Here is a 15,375-nt window from a genome sequence, read left to right on the forward strand (position 1 = left end):
TGTTCGTTGTCCGCCTGCCAATACCATAACCCCACCATGGGGCACTTTGTTAACAACGTTGACATCAGCAAACCACTCGCCCACATAACGCCATACACGATGTCTGTGGTTGTGAGGCCGGTTCTCTAAAACGACATTGAGGCGGCTTATGGTAGAGAAATGAACGTTAAATTCTCTGGCAACAGCTCTGGTGGACATTCATGCAGTCAGAATGCCAATTGCACGCCCCCTCAAAACATCTCTGGCATTGTGCTGTGTGACAAAACGGCACATTTTAGAGTGGGTGGGACACGACAGCGAGTCCCACCCACCACCCCCTCTTTTACACTACTGCTACTCTCTGTTCATCATATATGCATAGTCACTTTAACCATATCTACATACTACCTCAATCAGCCTGACTAACCGGTGTCTGTATGTAGCCTCGCTACTTTTATAGCCTCGCTACTGTATATAGCCTGTCTTTTTATTTCTTTAACTACCCATTGTTCACCTAATACCTTTTTTGCACTATTGGTTAGAGCCTGTAAGTAAGCATTTCACTGTAAGGTCTACAGTTGTACCTGTTGTATTCGGCGCACGTGACAAACTTTGATTTGATTTGTCCACAGCACATGGTGAACCTGTGTAATGATCATGCGGTTTAATCAGCTTCTTGATATGCCACAACTGTCAGGTGGATGGATTATCTTGGCAAAAGAGAAATGTGCACTAACAGGGATGTAAAGATAAGAAATAGGCTTTTATAAACACTGATAAGATAGACATCAATAATTTATATAAACCCTGGATTGTTGATGCTATGTATTGGTCAATGAGAGGCTTTGAAGCCACCGGTCAGCCATATTGTCACTCCCCAGAAGAAGCAGTCCTCCATAGGAATGAACAGAATTCTACAGTATTTCAATTAAAATGTTTCAAGGATTGTAGTGGGAACAGTAATATTTGTACTTTCTAAAAATTATACGTTTTTATATATTTTACATTTATGTTCAGCCATAATATAATGTAAAACTATGTATTAAGATTTCTGTAATAGAAAAAACATGGCAAAAACAAATGTAGATATTAATAAATGCATTTCTATAGCTCCCAAAATATTTTTTACAACTGTGGATGAGTGCCAAGATGGCGGCGCGGTGTTTTTAAAACAGCGCCCCTGTCAGTCATTTAGAGTACATATAAATCATTGATAAACATCCTCCCGTAATATGTTAAATACCATCAGTTTATGATATGGAACTTCACCAGAACACATCTTCCTATCACAACAACCTGTTAGGCTACTAAAACTCGTCATATCTACTAGTCTGAAGACCCTACGTTAGGCATACATGCGCGTTTGGATTATTAGTTTCCTCTCACTACCTATACAAGCCATTATGTTGAATGAAATTATATTTGAACTTACTTCAATGGTTGGCCGTGTGGTTGGTCCTTTTGCAGGTAGGAATGTGAGACAATATATCCACAGGAAAGTATAATTACATCAATTTTTCAAAGCGCTGCTTGTGAGTTCATATTTCTATCACCTGAAGCATGGCACAAGATGAAAATACATGCAGGAGACCCATGCATACTTGCCGAGCTCTGCATGCTTCAGGTGATAGAAATCTGGACACATTACCAGCCCTTTGAAAAGTTGATGTAATTATACTTTCCTGTTGATATATTGTCTCACATTCCTACCTGCAAAAGGACCAACCACATGAACAAACGATAAAGTACGTTACATTTAATTTGAATAATATAATTTTATTCAACATTCTGGCTTGTAGAGGTTGTGAGATGAAATTTACTTGATCCAAACGCTCAGTTATGACTGACATTGAATCAATCCAAAGCAATTCAACGTCGGGTCTTTAGGCTACACAGCTACAGTTGTGCAAAAATTACCATGGGGCATTAAAAATGCCTGACATAGGCCTACAGTGAGAAATAATGCAATATCGATATAAAGTGATGATTTTGTATCAAAGTTCTTATAATGAAGCTTTATAATAAACACCACTGAATGAGGCTGCAAGAACCACCACAAGTCACGACTTATCGAAAAAACGGACTTCAGCAATCGGTGTTTTAAATGACAGCTGTCATACAAAATTATCAACGGGTATGGAACTTCAATCATGCCAATATTTAGCAGTTGCCTAATGATCAGGATTGTTCTTACCTGAGGATGCTTTGTCTTCTGGTCTGGACCATGCGTTCACGCCTCCTTCTCATACGCGTTTTTATTTTAGGGAATGATCTAGGAAACTTGCGTAAGAGGGCTCGGTCCTAAAGCCCTCCCTTTTCACATATTTGTCCACTTTGGGGTGGCCAAGTCATATTTGATTTTCATTAAGGTCCATGTCTGTGGGTTATATGTTGGTATGATACCCATGTGTCGGAGGTAGCTAAATGTTGTGTAATCACCACATTATATGTTATGACCAGTGATGTAGTGCTGCTAGCATGCTACTAGAATCCCATAGACTTCCAGGCATTGCGCTAACGCTAGTTAGCATTGGCTTGCGAAACTAACTCTAACTTCATTCATACTGGGCGCAGACATAAATATGGTATCCATGAGTGTATCTGACTCTGGAGAAGTACAGAAAGGGCTGCAGTGTCTCGAAGTATCCCTTTAAAACTGCAATTTTGTCCCATGACAAAATGTGTAGAATTGGAGGAAATTAGCTTTAAAACTGCAGCTTCATGGCAAAATGTGTAGAATAGCATTATAAAATTGCACATTTTTCTCTTGGCACATGGCAAAATGTGTTGAAATGCAGGAAGTTTGCTGTTTTCCTAAAACAACAAAAAAACTGTTTTCTCTAAAAAAGTATTATTATTATAATCTTTGGGGGGGGTTGAGGGGCCCCCTGGAGTTAGGTGCCGTGGGGCCCCAAATGTGTCTCCTCCACTCAGCCAGGGTGTCTATAGACAGCCACACTGTCTCTTCAGGGCCCGGGGTGGCACCAGCCCCCCCTGAAATATAATTGGCCACTCTTGGTGCCCCCCATTCTCATTGGGTCAGAGCTCTGTCAATCTGACTCAGATTGAAGAGGAAAAGACAGTGGGTTTGTTCTGGTTTTCCCATTGGCTGGAATAGTTGGGCTAAAACGAATGCACCAAAACAGTTCCACATCATTGTCTGCGTTTCAGTCATTAGGAGAAAAACTTTCAGAATGACCAAGTGGATGCTGACAGAATACGGTCGGGAGACAGACTCGGAAATCGGGATTAACATTCAATGACACAAGTGTCAGTCTATGTCCATGGTATGTTCACAATTATTATATTTAAACCAAAAAGTGGACTAAGGTATGCGAACTCCAACTATAATAAAACTCAGTCTTCATCTTTTGTGTCTTCTTAATATATATATACATATGCTTGTGTGCATCACTATAATACAACTCAGTCTTCATCTTTTGTGTCTTATTAATATTTGTCTTGAAATACCTTCATTAATGATGGTGATGACTTATCCTTCCACTTACAGTGCATTCGGAAAGTATTCAGACCCCGTGACTTTTTCCACATTTTGTTACATCACAGCCTTATTCTAAAATTGATAAAATCGTTTTCCCCCCTCATCAATCTACACACAATACCCCATAATGACAAAGCAAAAACACATTTTTGCCAATGTATTAAAATTATAAACTGAAATATTACATTTACATAAGTATTCAGTGCTTTGTTGAAGCACCTTTGTTGAAGCACCTTTGTTGAAGCACCTTTAGCAGCAATTACAGCCTCGAGTCTTCTTGGGTATGAAGCTACAAGCTTAGCACACCTGTATTTGGGGAGTTTCTCCCATTCATCTCTGCAGATCCTCTCAAGCTCTTTCAGGTTGGATGGGGAGCGTCGCTGCGCAGCTATTTTCAGACCTCTCCAGAGATGTTCGATTGGGTTCAAGTCCGGGCTCTGGCTGGGCCACTCAAGGACATTCAGAAACTTGTTCCGAAGCCACTCCTGCATTGTCTTTGCTGTGTACTTAGGGTTGTTGTCCTGTTGGAAGGTGAACCTTCGCCCCAGTCTGAGGTCTTGAGCGCTCTGGAGCAGGTTTTCATCAATGATCTTTCTGTACTTTGCTCCGTTAATCTTTCCTTCGATCCTGACTGGTCTCCCAGTCCCTGCCACTGAAAAACATCCCCACAGCATAGGGATGGTGCCAGTTTTCCTTCAGACGTGACGCTTGGCATTCAGGCCAAAGTGTTCAATCTTGGTTTCATCAGGCCAGAAAATGTTGTTTCTCATGGTCTGAGAGTCCTTTAGGTGCCTTTTGGCAAACTCCAAGCGGGCTGTCATATGCCTTTTACTGAGGAGTGGCTTCCGTCTGGCCACCACCAAAAAGGCCTGATTGTGGAGCACTGCGGAGATGGTTGTCCTTCTGGAAGGTTCTCTTATCTCCTCCCTGACCAAGGCCCTTGTCCCCCGATTGCTCAGTTTGGCCGGGCGGCCAACTCTAGGAAGAGTCTTGGTGGTTCCAAACTTCTTCCATTTAAGAATGATGGAGGCAACTGTGTTCTTGGGGACCTTCAATGCTGCAGAATTTTTTGGTACCTTTCCCCAGATTTGTGCCTCGACAAAATCCTGTCTTGGAGCTCTACGGACAATTCTTTCAACCTCATGGCTTGGTTTTTACTCTGATATGCACTCTCAACTGTGGGACCTTATATAGACAGGTGTGTGCCTTTACAAATTATGTCAAATCAAATGAATTTACCACAGCTGGACTCAAGTTGTGAAACGTCAAGGATGATCAATGGAAACAGGATGCACCTGAGCTCAATTTTGAGTCTCATTGCAAAGAGTCTGAATACTTATGTAAATAAGGTATTTCTGTTTTAGAATTGTAAGAAATTTGCAAAATTTCTAAAAACCTGTTTTTCGCTTTGTCATTATGGGGATTTGTATATAGATTGATGAGGGAAACATTTTATTTTATCCATTTTGGAATAAAGCTGTAACGTAACAAAATGTGGAAAAAATCAAGGAGTCTGAATACTTTCTGAGTGCACTGTATACCCCTCCATATACCCCTCCAAATACCCCTCCATATACCCATCCTTATACCCGTCCATATACCCCTCTAGTGAGGTATAATAAGTAATGTCAAACTGTAGAATTACAGGAAATGTGTTTTAAAAAGTATTTTAAAAAATCAGGGGGAGGACATCCGGACCCCGTCTCTGCTGTTCGTCCCCCCCAATATCCACACCACAATTTCGCCTTTTTGATGTATTGGGTCACTTATTTGGGTTGTGTCCTTTAAAAAGAGCAAGATTGGGTTGTTGATGCTGGGTTATTGGTTCTGGGTTATTGGTGCTTGGTTGTTAATGCTGGATTGTTGATGCTGGGTTGTTGGTGCTGGGTTATTGGTGTTGGGGTTGTTGATGCTGGATTGTTATTGCTGGGATGTTGATGCTGGGTTATTGGTGCTGAGTTGTTAATGCTGGGTTGTTGATGCTGGGTGTTGATGCTGGGTTATTGGTGCTTTGTTGTTGATGCTGGCTTTATAGGGGTTGGGTTGTTAATGCTGGGTTGTTGATGCTGGGTTGTTGATGGTGGGTTATTGGTGCTGGGTTATTGGTGTTGGGTTGTTGATGCTGAGTTATTGGTGTTGGGTTGTTGATGCTGAGTTGTTGATGCTGGGTTATTGGTGTTGGGTTGTTAATGCTGGGTTGTTGATGCTGGGTTGTTGATACTGGGTTATTGGTGTTGGGTTGTTGATGCTGAGTTGTTGATGCTGGGTTATTGATGCTGGGTTGTTGATGCTGAGTTGTTGATGCTGGGTTATTGATGCTGGGTTATTGGTGCTGAGTTGTTGATGCTGGGTTATTGGTGTTGGGTTGTTGGTGCTGAGTTGTTGATGCTGGGTTATTGGTGTTGGGTTGTTGATGCTGAGTTGTTGATGCTGGGTTATTGGTGTTGGGTTGTTGATGCTGAGTTGTTGATGCTGGGTTATTGGTGTTGGGTTGTTGATGCTGGGTTGTTGATGCTGGGTTGTTGATGCTGAGTTGTTGATGCTGGGTTATTGGTGTTGGGTTGTTGATGCTGAGTTGTTGATGCTGGGTTATTGGTGTTGGGTTGTTGATGCTGAGTTGTTGATGCTGGGTTATTGGTGTTGGGTTGTTGATGCTGAGTTGTTGATGCTGGGTTATTGGTGTTGGGTTGTTGATGCTGAGTTGTTGATGCTGGGTTATTGGTGTTGGGTTGTTGATGCTGAGTTGTTGATGCTGGGTTATTGGTGTTGGGTTGTTGATGCTGAGTTGTTGATGCTGGGTTATTGGTGTTGGGTTGTTGGTGCTGAGTTGTTGATGCTGGGTTATTGGTGTTGGGTTGTTGATGCTGAGTTGTTGATGCTGGGTTATTGGTGTTGGGTTGTTGATGCTGAGTTGTTGATGCTGGGTTATTGGTGTTGGGTTGTTGATGCTGAGTTGTTGATGCTGGGTTATTGGTGTTGGGTTGTTGATGCTGAGTTGTTGATGCTGGGTTATTGGTGTTGGGTTGTTGATGCTGAGTTGTTGATGCTGGGTTATTGGTGTTGGGTTGTTGATGCTGGGTTGTTGAGATATGACCCAGTGGGTCAGGGCCTCGTTTCCCAGTCATGATATAACTTCAGCATTACGATGATCGTACCAGATGCATTGTTATTTATAAACCAACTTTTTAATTGTATTTCCCAAAGAAGCACTTAAAGAGAAAGTTCTCTGTGTCCTTGACATTAATCACCAGCGACACACTGGGCTTTAGCTAAGTGGGCTAACACAGTCTTGTGACATACAGGAGACCCGGTTAGAACCCAGTCAGTCAAAATAGTAAGATTAAATAGGTAGTGGAAAAGCTATCCTTAGAAGGGACTAAGACTGCATTGTTGGTTAGGGCCTGTAAGTAAGCATTTCACTGTAAGGTCTACACCTGTTGTATTCAGCGCATGTGACTAATACGATTTGATTTGATTTGACAGGGCTATTCATCTATATTATTATGGGGGCCAAATTGCATTTTTTGTCACACTCCCGTAAACGTGTCTTGTGAGCATCAGAGGGGAACAGAAGGCACAACCATGTTCCAGAGAGTCTTCGCTTTCAGGAATGGAATCATAGCAGCTTATAGCCCATACGGTTCAACACTAGAGCCAAATCGATAGGAATAAAATAAATTCAATATGGATGTTAAAACTGAATGTTAAAATTAGGTGAAATAAAAACATGTTTTCCACCATGTTACACTACTCAAAAGGCACCTAATTGTTTTTTTAATATTACATTTGTCAACCAGCCACTGAACTAATGGCTACAAAATGATTAGGTAACACATTTCATTAAATAACTTGTAAAATTAGAGAGCATAATTTGATGATCATGATCGTCAGGGACAGAAGATATTATAATCACCAATGTTCCTTTTTGGAGATAATTTGTGTTTACCTAAATCATTGCGTTAGCTTGCTGAGACAACTCAACACATGAAAGAGCACACCTTTCATGTTAGCATGCTGAGGATCGCTATACAACAGACTATTACATATTACAGAGCACACCTTTCATGTTAGCATGCTGAGTATCTATTACAGGTGGCAACTATAAAACTAATACGCTACCAGATTTAGATCTCTTGGACGAGTATCATTTCCCAGAACTAGTATCATTTCCCAGGACTTGCATAATTTCCCAGGACTAGTATCATTGCCCAGTATGAACAATTTCCATAAAACAAACATGTAGTTCTGCTATTTGTAACACTGTTCCAATGATCAGTCAGACTAGGTAAATCATTAGCTCTGATGGCAAATATTAACCAATTCCCATGTTTTTTTTTTTAGATCCAACCAATAGAACGTTCCATTGTTGTTTGATACAGTAATTTTCAATGAGCATCTGAACATTCCAACTTGTCTCTACTTTCTCCAGCCTGCGAACATTCTATTGCATAGACTCCCATACAACAAGATATCTAAAGGAGTGAAAAACATAGAAAGCTACTTTTTTAGAGAAGGTATCATATATCAATTTGATCAGGGGCTTGTGGTGAACAGTTTAATACCATCAAACCTTTGCCACTCCCCAAAGTGGAGTCCACCTGTGGTAAATTCAATTTGATTGGACAACAAATAAAATCAATCAAATAAAATAAAATGTTATTTGTCACACGCGCCGAATACAACAAGTGATGACCTTACAGTGAAATGCTTATGTACAAGCCCTTAAGCAACAATGCAGTTTTAAGAAAAATAAGTTCTCTGTGTCTGCTAAATGACTTAAATGTAAATGTAAAAATAATTGTAAAAAAATAGTTAGAGCAGCAGTAAAATAACAGTAGCGAGGCTATATGCAGGGGGTACTGGTACAGAGTCAATGTGCGAGGGCACAGGTTAGTCGATGTAATTGAGGTAATATGTACATGTAGGTAGAGTTAGAGTACTGTGCGGTAGCAGAGAGAACCGTCTATGACTAGGGTGGCTGGAGTCTTTGACAATCTTTAGGGTCTTCCTCTGAAACGAGGTCCTGGATGGCAGGAAGCTTGGCCCCAGTGATGAACTGGGCCGTACGCGCTACCCTCTGTAGTGCCTTGCAGTCGGAGGCCAAGCAGTTGCCATACCAGGCAGTGATGCAACCAGTCAGGATACTCTCTATGGTGCAGCTGTAGAACATTTTGAGGATCTAAGGACCCATGCCAAATCTTTTCAGTCATCTGAAGGGGAATAGGCTTTGTCGTGCCCTCTTCACAACTGTCTTGGTGTGTTTAGACCATGATAGTTTGTTGGTGATGTGGACACCAAGGAACTTGAAGTTCTCAACATGCTCCACTACAGCCCCGTCGATGAGAATGGGGGCGTGCTCGGTCCTCCTTTTCTTGTAGTCCACAATCATCTCTTTTGTCTTGATCACGTTGAGGGAGAGGTACTTATCCTGGCACCACATGGCCAGGTCTCTGACCTTCTCCCTATAGGCTGTCTCATCGTTGTCGGTGATCAGGCCTACCACTGTTGTGTCGTTGGCATGCAGTCCTGGGCCATGCAGTCCTGGGTGAACAGGGAGTACAGGAGGGGACTGAGCACACACCCCTGAGGGGCCCCTGTGTTGAGGATCAGCATGGCAGATGTGTGGTTATGACCATCCTTTCAAAGCACTTCATGGCTGCAGACGTGAGTGCTACGGGTCGGTAGTCATTTAGGCAGGTTACCTAAGTGTTCTTGGGCACTGGGACTTTGGTGGTCTGCTTGAAACATGTTGGTATTACACACTCAGTCAGGGACAGGTTGAAAATGTCAGGGAAGACACTTGCCAGTTGGTCAGCGCATGCTCGGAGACAACGTCCTGGTAATCCGTCTGGCCCTGCGGCCTTGTGAATGTTGTCCTGTTTAAAGGTCTTATTCACATCGGCTACAGAGAGCATGATCACACAGTCGTCTCGAACAGCTGATGCTCTCATGCATGCTTTAGTGTTGCTTGCCTCGAAGTGAGCATGGAAGTAATTTAGCTTGTCTGGTAGGGTTGTGTTACTGGGCAGCTCTCGGCTGTGCTTCCCTTTATAGTCTGTAATATTTTGCAAGCCCTGCCACATCCAACAAGCGTTGGAGCAGGTGTAGTACGATTCAATCTTAGTCCTGTATTGATGCTTTGCCTGTTTGATGGTTCGTCTGAAGGCATAGCGGGATTTCTTATAAGCGTCCTGGTTAGAGTCATGCTCCTTGAAAGCAGCAGCTCTACCCTTTAGCTCAGTGCTGATGTTGCCTGTAATCCATGGCTTCTGGTTGGGGTATGTACATACGGTCACTGTGGGGACGACGTCATCAATGCACTTATTGATGAAGCCAGTGACTGATGTGGTGTACTCCTCAATGCTATCTGAAGAATCCTGGAACATATTCCAGTATGTGCTAGCAAAACAGTCCTGTAGCTTAGCATCTGCGTCATCTGACCACTTCTTTATTGACCGAGTCACTGGAGCTTCCGGCTTTAGTATTTCCTTCTAATCAGGAATCAGGAGGATAGAATTATGTTCAGATTTGCCAAATGGAGGGTGAGGGAGAGCTTTGTACACGTCTCTGTGTTTGGAATAAATGTGGTCTAGAGTTTTTTCCCCCCTCTGGTTGCACATGTAACATGCTGGTAGAAATGAGGTCAAACGGATTTAAGTTTCCCTGCATTAAAGTCCCCGGCCACTAGGAGCTCCGCTTCTGGATGAGCTTTTTCCTGTTTACCTATGGCCTTATACAGCTCATTGAGTATGGACTTAGTGCCAGCATCGGTTTGTGGTGGTATATACACAGCTACTAAAAATATAGATAATAATTATCTTGGTAAATAGTGTGGTCTACAACTTATCATGAGATACTCTACCTCAGGCGAGCAAAACCTCATGACTTCCTTAATATTTGATTTCGTGCACCAGCTGTTGTTTACAAATATACACGGTCACCACTTGTCTTACCGGAGGCAGCTGTTCTTTCTTGCTGGTGCAGCGTAAATCCAGCCAGCTGTATTCTATCCATGTCATCCTTCAGCCACGACTCGGTGAAACATACTGTAAGATATTACAGATTTTAATGTCCCGTTGGTAGGATATTCGTGATCGAAGCTTGTCTATTTTGTTATCCAATGATTGTACATTGGCTAATAGGACTGATGGTAGAGGCAGATTACCCACTCGCCGTCGGATCCTTACAAGGCACCCCGACCTACTTCCCCGATATCTCTGTCTCTTTCTCCTGCGATTAACGGGGATGAGGTTCTTGTCGGGTGTCTGAAGTAAATCCTTCGCGTCCGACTCGTTAATGAAAATATCTTCGTCCAGTATGAGGTGAGTAATCACTGTCCTGATATCCAGAAGCTCTTTTCGGTCATAAGAGATGGTGGCAGAAACATTATGATCAAGATAAGTTACAAATAATGTGAACAAACACATACAATAGCACAATTGGTTAATAGGGGGCAGTATTTTCATGGCGGATAAAAAACGTACCCGATTTAATCTGGTTACTACTCTTGCCCAGATACTAGAATATGCATATAATTGGTATATTTGGATAGAAAACACTCTAAAGTTTCTAAAACTGTTTGAATGGTGTCTGTGAGTATAACAGAACTCATATGGCAGGCAAAAACCTGAGAAGATTCCATGCAGGAAGTGGCCTGTCTGACAATTTGTAGTCCTTCTGTTGCATCTCTATCGAAATTACAGCATCTGTGCTGTTACGTGACACTTTCTAAGGCTTCCATTGACTCTCTAAAGCGTTCAGAAAGCGGAATGACGCATCTCCTGTCTCTGGGCAAAGTACAGGGGCAGAGTTTGTAAGTGGACTGCCTGGGGACAGTGAGACTGGAGATGCGTGGTCACGAGACCTCACCATTTTTTTCTTTTCCTCTTTGAATGAATACAACGTTGTCCGGTTGGAATATTATCGCTATTTTACGAGAAAAATAGCATAAAAATTGATTTTAAACAGCGTTTGACATGCTTCTAAGTACGGTAATGGAATATTTAGAATTTTTTTGGTCACGAAATGCGCTCGCACGTTACCCTTCGGATAGTGACAAAACGGAGGTATTTGGATATAACTATGGATTATTTGGAACCAAAACAATATTTGTTGTTGAAGTAGAAGTCCCGGGAGTGCATTCTGACGAAGAACAGCAAAGGTAATCCAATTTTTCTAATAGTAATTCTGAGTATAGGTTGTCCCAAACTTGGTGGGTGTCAAAATAGCTAGCCGTGATGGCCGGGCTATGTACTCAGAATATTGCAAAATGTGCTTTCGCCGAAAAGCTATTTTAAAATATGACATAGCGTTTGCATAAAGGAGTTCTGTATCTATAATTCTTAAAATAATTGTTATGTATTTTCTCAACGTTTATCATGAGTAATTTAGTAAATTCACCGGAAGTTTTTGGTGGGTATGCTAGTTCTGAACATCACATGCTAATGTAAAAAGCTGGTTTTTGATATAAATATGAACTTCATTGAACAAAACATGCATGTATTGTATAACATAATGTCCTAGGAGTGTCATCTGATGAAGATCATCAAAGGTTAGTGCTGCATTTAGCTGTGGTTTGGGTTTTTGTGACATATATGCTTGCTTTGAAAATGGCTGTGTGATTATTTTGGGCTGGGTACTCTCCTGACATAATCTAATTTTTTGTTTTCGCTGTAAAGCCTTTTTGAAATCGGACAAAGTGGTTGGATTAACGAGAGTCTTATCTTTCAAATGGTGTAAAATAGTCATATGTTTGAGAAATTGAAGTTATAGCATTTTTGAGGTATTTGTATTTCGCGCCACGCGATTCCACTGGCTGTTGAATAGAGTGGGACGCTAACGTCCCACCTAGCCCATAGAAGTTAAGAGCCCATAAAATGGCAGCCATCTCCTCCAGCACCATTGGTATCCATGATTTGGAAAGGGACACACCTGTCTATATAAGGTCCCACTGTTGACAGTGAATGTCAGAGCAAAAACCAAGCCATGAGGTTGAAGGAATTGTCAACAGAGCTCCGAGACAGGATTGTGTCGAGGCACAGATCTGGGGAAAGGTACCAAAAAAGTTCACAGTGGCCTCCATCATTCTTAAATGGAAGAAGTTTGGAACCACCAAGACTCTTCCTAGAGCTGGCCGGCCGCCCGGCCAAACTGAGCAATCGGGGGAGAAGGTCCTTGGTCAGGGAGGTGACCAAGAACCCGATGGTCACTCTGACAGAGCTCCATAGTTCCTCTGTGGAGCTGGGAGAACCTTCCAGAAAGACAACCATCTCTGCAGCACTGCACAAATCAGGCCTTTATGGTAGAGTGGCCAGACGGAAGCCACCCCTCAGTAAAATATACATGACAGCCCGCTTGGAGTTTGCCAAAAGGCACCTAAAGGACTCTCTGACCATGAGAAACAAAATTCTCTGGTCTGATGAAACCAAGAGGGAACTCTTGGCCTGAATGCCAAGCATCACATCTGGAGCAAACCTGACACCATCCCTACAGTGAAGCATGGTGGTGGCAGCATCATTCTGTGGGGATGTTTTTCAGGGGCAGGGACTGGGAGACGAGTCAGGATCAAGGCAAAGATGAACAGAGCAAAGTACAGAGAGATCCTTGAGAAAAATCTACTCCAGAGCGCTCAGGACCTCAGACTGGGGTGAAGGTTCACCTTCCAACAGGACAACGACCCTAAGCACACAGCCAAGACAACACAGGAGTGGCTTCGGGACAAGTCTCTGAATATCCTTGAGTTGCCCAGCCAGAGTAAAGGGCCTGAGTAGTTATGTAATATGCCTGAAATATGTGAAAGCCCCCTCCATGTTTCCTCCGTGTTCTCAATTTTGAGAGGTCATCTAGTGTCATGGTGGTGTCAGTGACCAGTGTAAGTGTATTTCCTGATGTCATGGTTGTGTCAGTGACCAGTGTAAGTGTATTTCCTGATGTCATGGTGGTGTCAGTGACCGGTGTAAGTGTATTTCCCAATGTCATTGTGGTGTCAGTGACCGGTGTAAGTGTATTTCCCAATGTCATGGTGGTGTCAGTGACCGGTGTAAGTGTATTTCCTGATGTCATGATGGCTTTTGCATCCAGTGTGCGTGTGTACTTTCCAGTGCCATGAGGGCTTCGGCCTCTTGTGAGTGACTGTATGTGTGTGTCCTCTTTCTGTGACTCAGCGCTCAGGCTGGTGACATTCCGAAGCAGAGAGAGGAGTACGAAAGGATGAAACAAGATCTCCAACATAAGGTCCAGGAGGTGGAGGGAGAGCTGGCTATACAGAACCAGGTACACACACACACACACACACACACACACACACACACACACACACACACACACACACACACACACACACACACACACACACACACACACACATAGACACACAGACACACACACACACACACACACACACACACACACACACACACACACACACACACACACACACACACACACACACAGACCCGCACGCAGACAACTACACACACACACACACACACACACACGCACACACACACACACACACACACACACACACACACTTGACAAAGGAAGTGGGAAGGTACAGTGGTAGGCTACTCTCTAGTTTTAACATAAGAGGGTCATCATGTTTTCACCACATCAGCCAGATGGGAGCGACCTTTACATCCACAGCCTAGACAAAAGACCAGTTCATCTACCTTGATTAAATCAGTCAATCACCATTAGACCACCTTCCTGCCAAGCCTATGTGTGTTTCTGTGTGTATGTGCGAGCGTACGTGTGTGTGTGTGTGTGTGTGGTATTTCAATCTAAACTCTGTGGCATGCAGTGTGTCCTGCTGCTGGCTGTTGTCCTGGCTCTTTGCTGTGTCACTCAATCTCTAGATAAAATATCCATTTTTGAGCTGCAGTGTATGTGTGTGCAGTGTATGTGTGTATTTGTCTGGCTGTGTGTGTATGGTTGTCTGTGTGTGGGTCTGTGGTGTGTCTGTGGTGTGTCTGTATGTGTGTTTGTGTGTGTAGTTGTCTGCGTGGGGGTCTGTGGGTGTGTGTGTGTGTTTGCGAATGTGTGTGTGTGATTACCCCCCTTGCCCAAATCTGTGAGGTAAGGAGAGAAGGTGCTAATACCTGCTGTGGTGAATGAGGTTGGGTGAGGCTGGCTGGTCTCCTGGTGCTGGCTCTGTCTATGGAGTCTAGAATAGGTCAGCTGGAAATATACCTTCCGTGGAGGTCTGTATGGGCTGTCGGAAACTTCATCAACAATTCATCATCCTCTATTTAAATAGGACTACTACTATGACACATCCAGATGAATTTGAGGAATTCTTTATACGTTAATCTCCAAGGATTTTCTCTCTATGTTCAGGAGATGATGACAGACTTTGATAATGAAATGGGGCAGGGAGAGCATGAGTTCAACCTGAGGATGGATCTTTAAAGACTGCTGAACAATTAATCAAATGGCCACCTGGACTATTTACATTGACCCCCCCCCTTTATATTTTTTTTATTTAGTAAATATTTTAATAACTATTTATGCATTGTTGGTTGAGGGCTTACAGTAAGGTTACCTGTTGTATTTGGCGCATGTGACAAATACGATTTGAGATGAGATGAGAGCCGTGGTCCGGTCTCACAAACTCAGGATAAGGAGCAGGTGTGTGGGTGTGTGTAAACACTCCCAGGAAAACTGCTGAATGAGATGGGATGATACGTGCTGATCCCTGACGAGCACACGTGTTCCGAATGAACCGGACCAGTCAGACCTGTTCCGAATGAACCAGACGACAGTCAGACCTGTTCCGAATGAACCGGACGACAGTCAGACCTGTTCCGAATGAACCGGACCACAGTCAGACCTGTTCCGAATGAACCGGACGACAGTCAGACCTGTTCCGAATGAACCGGACCGCAGTCAGACCT

At 43.0% G+C, this 15,375-nt stretch overlaps 1 protein-coding gene across 4 annotated transcripts in view; it reads right to left on the reverse strand.

The window, feature by feature from the left end:
• LOC115152887 (monocarboxylate transporter 4) overlaps window positions 1-15,375 on the reverse strand; it is a 79,689-nt gene that overhangs the window by 27,542 nt on the left and 36,772 nt on the right. The window contains exon 1 of one of the 4 annotated variants that reach the window (XM_029697793.1): window positions 2,174-2,250. The exons of the other annotated variants lie outside the window; for them this stretch is intronic. The gene's annotated coding sequence lies outside the window, so the exon portion shown is untranslated. Of the gene's footprint in view, window positions 1-2,173; window positions 2,251-15,375 lie in introns of those variants that run through there. 4 annotated transcript variants of the gene reach the window in all.

This window comes from Salmo trutta, chromosome 18 (assembly GCF_901001165.1).
Source record: "Salmo trutta chromosome 18, fSalTru1.1, whole genome shotgun sequence".
In the NCBI taxonomy this organism is placed as follows: domain Eukaryota; kingdom Metazoa; phylum Chordata; class Actinopteri; order Salmoniformes; family Salmonidae; genus Salmo; species Salmo trutta.